This window comes from Pseudopodoces humilis, chromosome 19 (assembly GCF_049639895.1).
Source record: "Pseudopodoces humilis isolate 2021_Gansu_Grassland_sample_001 chromosome 19, ASM4963989v1, whole genome shotgun sequence".
Taxonomy (NCBI): domain Eukaryota; kingdom Metazoa; phylum Chordata; class Aves; order Passeriformes; family Paridae; genus Pseudopodoces; species Pseudopodoces humilis.
The window spans coordinates 5,908,057-5,916,935 of NC_142218.1; positions in this window are offsets into that span (position 1 = coordinate 5,908,057).

An 8,879-nucleotide genomic window follows, 5' to 3' on the forward strand; every position below is an offset into this window, starting at 1 on the left:
CTCGTGGCTCTGACAGGTTCTTGGAAGGGCTGCTTGGAACAACCTATGTTTGTCACTTATTTTTTTTTCCTGTTCCTTTCTTTCTCTCCTGGGCTTCGTCTCTTGGTTGCAAGAATCCTGTGTACTTTCCAAAACTGCCCTCAGCGTAAAAGTGCCTTGTTTTTGTAAAGCAATCTGGATGGGTTGTCTGCAAATCCCCAGAGCACAAGCCTGGCTGCCTGCCTGTCCTTGCAGAGCCCCAGTCCTGAGATGGATTTGTCTCTGTTCCTTCCATCTGCCTCTCTGCCCTTCTAGCTAGCCTGCTTGTACCTGGTTGTGTGCTGAGCGGCACAAATACCTTGAGCATTCCTGGTCTTCATCTCTGACCTCACACATGGCACTTTTTGTTTTTTTTTTCTTAGTACTGCTCTGGTTTTAAAATCAAAAGGCTGAGGATCCACTTTATCTGGCTTGAAAACAGCTGGAACCCCCCCAGATACTGATGTGATCGAGCAGCCAGGAAAGGTCTGTCATTCCCAAATGCTCCCTTGAATGAGGGACATGGAGGAGCTGGCAAATTAGCTGTAACCTTGCTGACCCACCCTTTGCTTTATGGCTTCCAGGGGGTTTTGAGGTGATGTTTGTGGGTGTTTGGGTCCCTTGTTTTGCAGTGTGAGCTGGGGTGTGTGCTGTGCTGCGTGCCAAAGGTGCCAAAATGGGTCACAGCAGTGATGTGCTGGTGATTGTGGTGCCTGTCCCCAACACCTCGAACCTGCAGAGTCTGGGAGGGCACCATTCCTGCAGCCTGGAGATGTGGTGTCTCCCATGAGCATCCCATGAGCCTGCCCCAGGCCCTGGGTACTGAGTCAGGTGCACAGCTGGGCTCCCTGTGGCTGCAGGCAGGGTCAGGGTGAGCCCAGGGGATGGGAGCGCTGGGTACAGCCCTCCTCTGCCCACTGGGGCTGGAGTGGGGCATCACGGGGCTCCCAGTTAGCTGGATAAGCTGGGACTGTGGGACGTAACAGAGCAGGTTGTCCTTGGGGCTGGGGTCGGCCAGGTGAAAACCCTCCTCCCTCTGGTATCACTGGCTGCAGGTGACCCTTTGCTGTAGGGATGTTCTGATACTTGGGGCTGAAACCTTTCAGTTCCTCCTTCCCTGTCCTCTGTCCCGTCTTGCTGGGTGCCAGTCACGGTGCAGGTGGTGATGCCCAAAGTCTGGTCTCTTTGGGGGGTCCAAGCCTGTCCCCTGTGCCAAAGTGGCTCTTGAAGGGTTGTGTTTATTCTTAGAGTCAGAGGATAACTCACTTTGAAAGGGACCCCAAACCCTACCAGGGCCAGGGACAACTTCCACTAGACTAGGTTGCTCAGGGCCTCATCCAACACGGTTTGGAACTCTTCCAGGAATGGGACAACCATCATTTCCTGGCCGAACCCGCGGCATCGCCCCGGCCCCGCTCCTTCCCGGCTCCCTGCCCGCCCGTCCCCGCTCCCCGCGTGTCTGCTGCCCCCTCCTGGGCACGCCCGGCACTGCGGCCAGGACCCCGCGCCCGCTGCTCTGCCCGCTGCTCTGCCCCCCGGTTCTGCCCCCCTGCTCTGCCCCCTGCTCTGCCCCCTGCTCTGCCCCCCCGCTCTGCCCCCTGCTCTGCCCCCTGCTCTGCCCCCGGTTCTGCCCCCCTGCTCTGCCCCCTGCTCTGCCCCCGGTTCTGCCCCCTGCTCTGCCCCCCTGCTCTGCCCCCCTGCTCTGCCCCCTGCTCTGTCCCCCTGCTCTGCCCCCCGGTTCTGCCCCCCTGCTCTGCCCGCCTGCTCTGCCCCCGGTTCTGCCCCCTGCTCTGCCCGCCTGCTCTGCCCGCCTGCTCTGCCCCCTGCTCTGCCCCCTGTTCTGCCCCCCTGCTCTGCCCCCTGCTCTGCCCCCGGTTCTGCCCCCTGCTCTGCCCCCCTGCTCTGCCCCCTGCTCTGCCCCCCTGCTCTGCCCCCTGCTCTGCCCCCCTGCTCTGCCCCCTGCTCTGCCCCCGGTTCTGCCCCCTGCTCTGCCCCCCGGTTCTGCCCCTGCTCTGCCCCCGGTTCTGCCCCCTGCTCTGCCCCCTGCTCTGCCCCCTGCTCTGCCCCCCGGTTCTGCCCGCTGCTCTGCCCCCTGCTCTGCCCCCTGCTCTGCCCCCCTGCTCTGCCCCCTGCTCTGCCCCCCTGCTCTGCCCCCTGCTCTGCCCCCCGGCTCTGCCCCCCTGCTCTGCCCCCCTGCTCTGCCCCCGGTTCTGCCCCCCTGCTCTGCCCCCCTGCTCTGCCCCCTGCTCTGCCCCCCTGCTCTGCCCCCCTGCTCTGCCCCCGGTTCTGCCCCCTGCTCTGCCCCCTGCTCTGCCCCCGGTTCTGCCCCCTGCTCTGCCCCCTGCTCTGCCCCCTGCTCTGCCCCCGGTTCTGCCCCCCTGCTCTGCCCCCCTGCTCTGCCCCCCTGCTCTGCCCCCTGCTCTGCCCCCGGTTCTGCCCCCTGCTCTGCCCCCCGGTTCTGCCCCCTGCTCTGCCCCCCGGTTCTGCCCCCTGCTCTGCCCCCGGTTCTGCCCCCTGCTCTGCCCCCGGTTCTGCCCCCCCTGCTCTGCCCCCCTGCTCTGCCCCCCTGCTCTGCCCCCTGCTCTGCCCCGGTTCTGCCCCCTGCTCTGCCCCCCGGTTCTGCCCCCGGCTCTGCCCCCCCGGCTCTGCCCCCTGTTCTGCCCCCGCAAACCCTGGTTCTTCCCCCGGCTCTGCCCCCCGGTTCTGCCTCCTGCTCTGCCCCCGGCTCTGCCCCCGGCTCTGCCCCCCCGGCTCTGCCCCCTGTTCTGCCCCCGCAACCCTGGTTCTTCCCCCCGGCTCTGCCCCCCGGTTCTGCCCCCGCTCCCTCCGGCTCTGCCCCCACCTCTGCTCCCCGGTTCTGCCCTCCTGCTCTGTCCCCGGCTCTGTCCCCGGCTCTGTCCCCGGCTCTCCCCTGCTCTCCCCGGCTCTGTCCCCGCTCCCCGCTGGTTCCCACCGCCAAGAGCATCTTTCAGGGCTCTCCCCTGCTGGGTCCAGGCTGCCCGACCGGCCCCCGCTGCGAGTGGGAATTCCTCGGCGGCAGCGGCTTCTGCCACAGGACTGCGGATCTCAGGAATGGTGGTGAATCCTGCTGGATGCGGAGTTTGTCTTTTTTCCTTTCCTTTTTTTCCCCTTTCCCCTCTTCTTCCTCCGTGTTTTATTTCTCCACTGCCCCTTCCCGCCCGTGGGGTTTGCCGTGGGCAGGGATGGATACGCGGCCCCATGGATGTCCCCATGGCTCTGTGAAGGTCCGGGCTGCTGGGGGTGTCCCCAGTGCCAAAAGCACCTCCTGACCTGCGGACCCTGCCCTTGCTGCCACAGTCGCCCTGCCAGCCCTGGGTAGGGTGGAGGCTTGGGGCATTTTGCCCAGTATTGGAGGGAAAGGACCTGTTTTTTAATCACAGGCTGGTTATTTTGGGGAAGCGGGGGGTGCAGGAGGTGGTCTGGCTGCTCGAGGCACGTGGAAGGGAACAATGGAGCCACTGTGCAGCCAAACGCCCCGGCTCCTGTCAGAAAGGTCCAGCGAGGGGTTTTCAGCACGTTTCTATTCCACTGCTCAGGTATAATTACACGGGGGAACAAAGAGCCCTTCAAACCCACCCGCTCCCCCAGCACAGCCCGGGGCTGTGGGTACACACACGTGTTGGATCTCGGTGGGGTGCGAGGGGACAGTGACCACGCACACCCAAAAACATCACAGCAGGGCTGGTGACCCTGGGCAGGGGCTTGGGAACAAACCCTGGGTGCATCCCCAGCTTCCCTGGGAGCCACAGCTGCGGTGGGGAGGCTCCTCTCCCACAGCCACACTCCTGGTGAGCACCCCAAGGCAGAAAGCAAAGAGCAAATCTCACCCTGCCTCTTGGCACCCATCCTGTTCTTGCTGTTCATTTAGACATTTGCTGGAGTGGGTTTATGAAGTGCCTTTCCTTCTCCCTCTGGCCAAGTCTGCTGCAGAGGTGAGGGCCACCAGTGGGACAACTGGGGCTTCACCCCTAAGCTGTCCCTGCCCAAACCAGCCAGGGCAGGTTTGATTTAGCAGGATATGGGGCACGGGGGCTCTGGCAGCATCACCATGCAGCTGGGTGCCAGTTTGCTCCATGTACTGCATCCTGCCTGCTCCTCACAGTGCTCTGGGCAAAGCCATGCCAGAGTCCTGCCAAGCCTCACAGCCCTGGTGTGAGCGCCCAGGGGTGCTGCTGAGCTCCTCAATTGGCAGCTCCACTGATCCCAAATTCCTGGCCTCAGGGGGAGGGAGCTGTGTCCAGTCCTTTCCTTCTCAGTGCTGATCTGTTACTGCCTGCCTGGTCTGCACCCTAATTACTGCAGCAGTGCATGGAAACCAGGGCCGTGTTTTTCAAGCCCGGTTGTTTATTTAAGCTGTTTAAAAAGCTACTTTCCTTCCCTAGAATCCTGAGAAAATGATCCATGTGTTTCTTTTGAGAACAGGATGAAAGGAGATTGCCAGGGCCCTCCATCCAGCCCCTGCTCATTGGATCCCCAAAGCCCCCAGCAGGGCTGTGGTGTGGGGCTGACCACAGGGAGCCGTGTCCAGCGCTGACCCCACACCCCTAATCAGGCCATCAAGCCCCAGCTTCAGCCTTGGGACAGTGACCCAGCCCTGTGGGATACTGCTGGCCCCTGGGCTTGGTCCTTCCCTGAGTTGCAGGGAGTCCAGAGCTTGACAGGAATGAGCTTGTTTTCAGCTTGCTTTTAGGAAAAAAAAAAAAATCCACTGACAAAAAGGAAGCCTAATTTTCCACAGGCTTTTTGGCTGCATGGGCAGGGCTGAGTGCCCAGGGCTGTGGGCACAGAAGTGTGGCAGTCTCTGCCCCTGAACTGCCCATCCCTGGCCTGGGGCTAATAACACCCACTCCTGGCACTGCTGGTGCCATGGGCACCCACGGGTGCCTCGGGCTCACTCTGTCCCTGATGCAATTTGGGTTTATTTCAGAGCCTGGCCAGCAGGGCCACACGCCTGAGCAGTTCCCGATGCGCTTGAAGCCTCTTGAGCAGGTAATTGTAATTCCTCAGCAACCCAGCTTGGCTTATTTTGGCCCCAGCATAGTTTTGCATCCTGAGGCCCAGCTGGGTAATTTATAGCTCTGTCAGAAAAAGGATAAAATCAGCACAGGGTTTCTGGGCACTGTGCAAATCTATGGCCCTGTGTGCTGGGGCCAGGAGTGCCCTTGGTGGGATGCTCAGGGATGTGTGGGTAGTGCTGGGACCAGGCCTGGCAGGGAGAGGGATTTTATAGCTTGTGGTGCAGTAACTGGCCCCTTGGCTCAGTCTGGTTGGCTGAGTCCCTTTTGTGCACTGCATCAGCCCTGGGTATCAACACCTTGGGGCAGTTTTCAATAAAAGGTTTTTGCCCACATCCCCTGTTCCTGAGGGCCAGGGTTACAGACATTTCCACTGAATGCTGTGGGCCATGGGCCCCTGGCCTGCCTGGAGGCTCTGCCTGGGGGTGTGGGGCAGGGACAGCCCCAGGGCTCAGAGCAGGGGGGACAGGCTGCTCGCAGGGGGTGTCTCCAGCACATGGGGACGAGCAGCAGCTCATCCTGATGCAGATTCCCTGGTGATGCTGGCCTACAGCTGTGCCTCTCCACTGGGTTTGGATGGGGAGCTGGCAGAGTTGCCACTGCCCTGGCCACACTCCTGTCAGGGAGGTGACCAAGTCACAGCACAGCAGAGGGACCTGCCCTGGGGCTGTCCTTGCTGAGGCACACTCCTCACTGGCACAGAATGGTGTTACACTCTTTACAGCCCCCCAGCCTGCTCCCCCTTCGCCCAACCCTTGCACTCAGGGGTTGCAAAATCCCCACTTTAACCAGAGTTTTTCTGGTCTTCCTGCAGGCGTAGTTACAAATTACCCTGCAAGCAAGCCAGCCCACCTGCCACCTCAGTGCCAGGAGTGGTGTCACCAGCTGGATGTGAGCAGGGAAGGGACATTGCCCACCCTCCATGTGTTCCACAGCTGCCCTCCCCTTTCTGGAAAACACTTAACCAACTCATCGGGAAACCTGCTGTGTGATTTGGGGCAAAATGCAGCTCAGTGGCTGTTTAAAAAACAGCCAAACTCTTTGATTTGGACAGAAGATGTGCCCTGGAGATGGCCTGAGGTGCCCAGCGTGGGCAGGCACTGTGATCTCTGGGCTGGGCTGGCTTCACTAGATGGCAGCAGCTTCTTCCAAACGGGCAGCACAGTGACAGCCCAGGCAGGGAGGGAGACAGACCCGAAATGGGCTTCGTGCTCCTCTGGGGTATTGTGTCATGGCAGGAAAGCCAGGGTTTCATTTCCTTCTTGATGTTTTTGAAGGAAATGCTCTCCCCTGGGACCTGACGTGGCTGCTTGATCCAGCTGCACCCTGGATACCGGGAACAGGGGATCCCCGTTGCCTTCAAGCCTCACCATCACCTGGAGATGCTCGTGTGACACCACATTTTACACATGAATTATCCCGTGCATCCCTAAAGCATCCGATGCTTTTCCTAAATCCCCAGCTCTTGGAGCGGTGTGAGGGTTCTTACCACGCTCGATTTTAAAATATACATTTTATATGTTCCCGGCTTCCTGGGGGCCAGGGAGGAGCTGCAGGCAGAGCTCAGGAGCACAGAGCAGAGCTGTCAGACGGGCCGTCAGTGTTTCCTTCCCGGACACACGCTGGGTTATTGTGGGATCCGGCAGACACAGGCGCTGCTGACTCCAGAGCGAGAACATGCAACTGGCTGCCTGGCGCCTGTCCGAGACATTTGTGTTAATCAGTGATTATGCAAATAAACAGCTCTGCCACGCTCCCAGCCCCGCCGAGCGGCGTGGAGCATATGTTCCTCGTGGCGAGCAAGTGTCGCCTGCAGGAGCTCAAAGCTCCTCCTTCCCAGAGTGGGAGCTGCTGTGAAAAGCAGATTAAAGGCAGCCCGTGGCCGGTGGGGGAAGGCAGGAGCCCCTCGAGGCCCCCCAGACCTCCCCTGCCACCTCTCCCCTTTCCCCATGTGGCTTGAATTACTGCGGCTGTTTGCTTAATCCATCAGCCTTAGGAATGAGCCACTCAGTGCTTTCTTGGCCTCCCCATCCTGCAAAGTGCTGTAAACATAACAAGGCGGGCTTGTTCCAAGGCCCTGAAGTCAATAAGCATCCTCTTGCCCTTTGGGCCTGGGTTGGTGCTAAATATAACCCAGGGTGCTTTCCATTCATAAAATGTGAATTATGGCCTGGCCTCTGAGGGAGGGTGGAGGAGCCTGTGGGCTCCTGATGCAGGCAGCAACCAAAAGGCTTCACCCCGTCCTTTCACCACCCTCCAGCTCTTCACTGAATAATTGGGGGAGGAAATGCTTTTGGGGGAAATATGGAGGATCCTCTGTTTGGGTTGATTAAAGTGTTTTCTTGCATCTCAGCCTCAGGTGCATCAGGGCTGGGGTGGATTTGCTGGGAGGTGAGTGCAGGGGATGGTAAGTGTGGGCTGATGGCGTGGCCCAAGCAGCAGCAGCAGCAGCAGCAGCAGCAGCAGCAGCAGCAGCGCAGGGGGAGTCCCCACACCTGTGTAAATGTGAGCATTTTCCAGAAATGGGAGCTGTAGAGTCTTGTACCACTGCTCCCACCAGCTAATGAGCACATTAGGACTTTGCCACCTGCTCAAGGAACTTGCTTTTGAATCCCTTGTGGATCTCCATGTGACCACCCTTCTGTCCTCCACCAGCCCATGGCTATTGGCATGTGCTGTAATATTCTCCCAATTTTTCCACAGCACCTCCAGATGCAGATATATGTCTGCCAACAGCTTTTTACCCTCAGTGGAGTTCCTGTTTTGAGGAAAAAGCAACCCCATCTCCTGGTGCAGTTTAGGGAGGCGCTGTTCCCAGGGAAGCCCTGGAGTAGGATGCTGGGGACTCAAGCTCTTGTGTTCCTGTGAGAGTCAGGGACAGGTACAAGCTGTGGATGGACGAGGCCAAGACTCCAGGCATGCCTGAGCATCTCCCTGCTGGGTGGTGAGGCTGTATGTCCTCTGCAGCCCCAAATTCAGCACCTGGAGCCACAGTGTGGCACACAAGGCTGAGGATGGACTGCATGCAGGGCAGTGCTGCATCTGAGACATTCCAGATCACAGAAAACACGGAGGTAATCCTGGGGTGCTGCAGGTCATGGGGGGCTGTGCTTCCCCTGCTCTCCTGCCCACTGCCCCAAGGTCAGGGTGGGTTCACTACCACTGTAGTCTGGCTGCTGGGTTGTTCCAAAGCCCAGCTCAGGACTGCCAAACCAGGGAGTTTTCAGGTACACCATGGGCCTTTGGATGCCACTGAGATCTAAATAAAGTCTTTTAAGACCCACTCTGCAAAATGCTTGTGTCCAGCTCCAGGAAACCTGGCTGCTTTTTATGGCATCTAAATCAGCAGTTTCTTGCTGATGCCAGCACTGCATTTCTGCGTGTGTCTAATTGTGTAAAACAACAGAGCTTGGCAGAGCCACGCCAACTAGGGAGGAGCTGGGTTTCACACTGAAGTTTTTTCTCTCTTTTTCCCTTTTCCTTCTTAAATAACCCCATTTGGGCCTCCAATAAAAAACCAAAACATCTGGTGCTGGGTATTTGGCTGCTGAGAAGCAGCTCCTGCTGAGCTGAAAAGCACAGCAGCGATGCAGGGATTCCTGGTATGGATCAGTAACACTTAAGGTTACATTCAGGCATTATCCCTGTCCCTCCTGGCCTTTGAATATATGGACTGAGGACACTGAGGGAGCTGTGGTGCTCGATGCCAGCATGCAGGTAAATCATGCAAGTCAGTAAAAAGTCAATTGAATCAGTAAAGAGTCCTTCAAGCCTGATTTATTGATGCTCTCATGTGAGATCTCAGCAGTGTAAGATGCTGCTGTG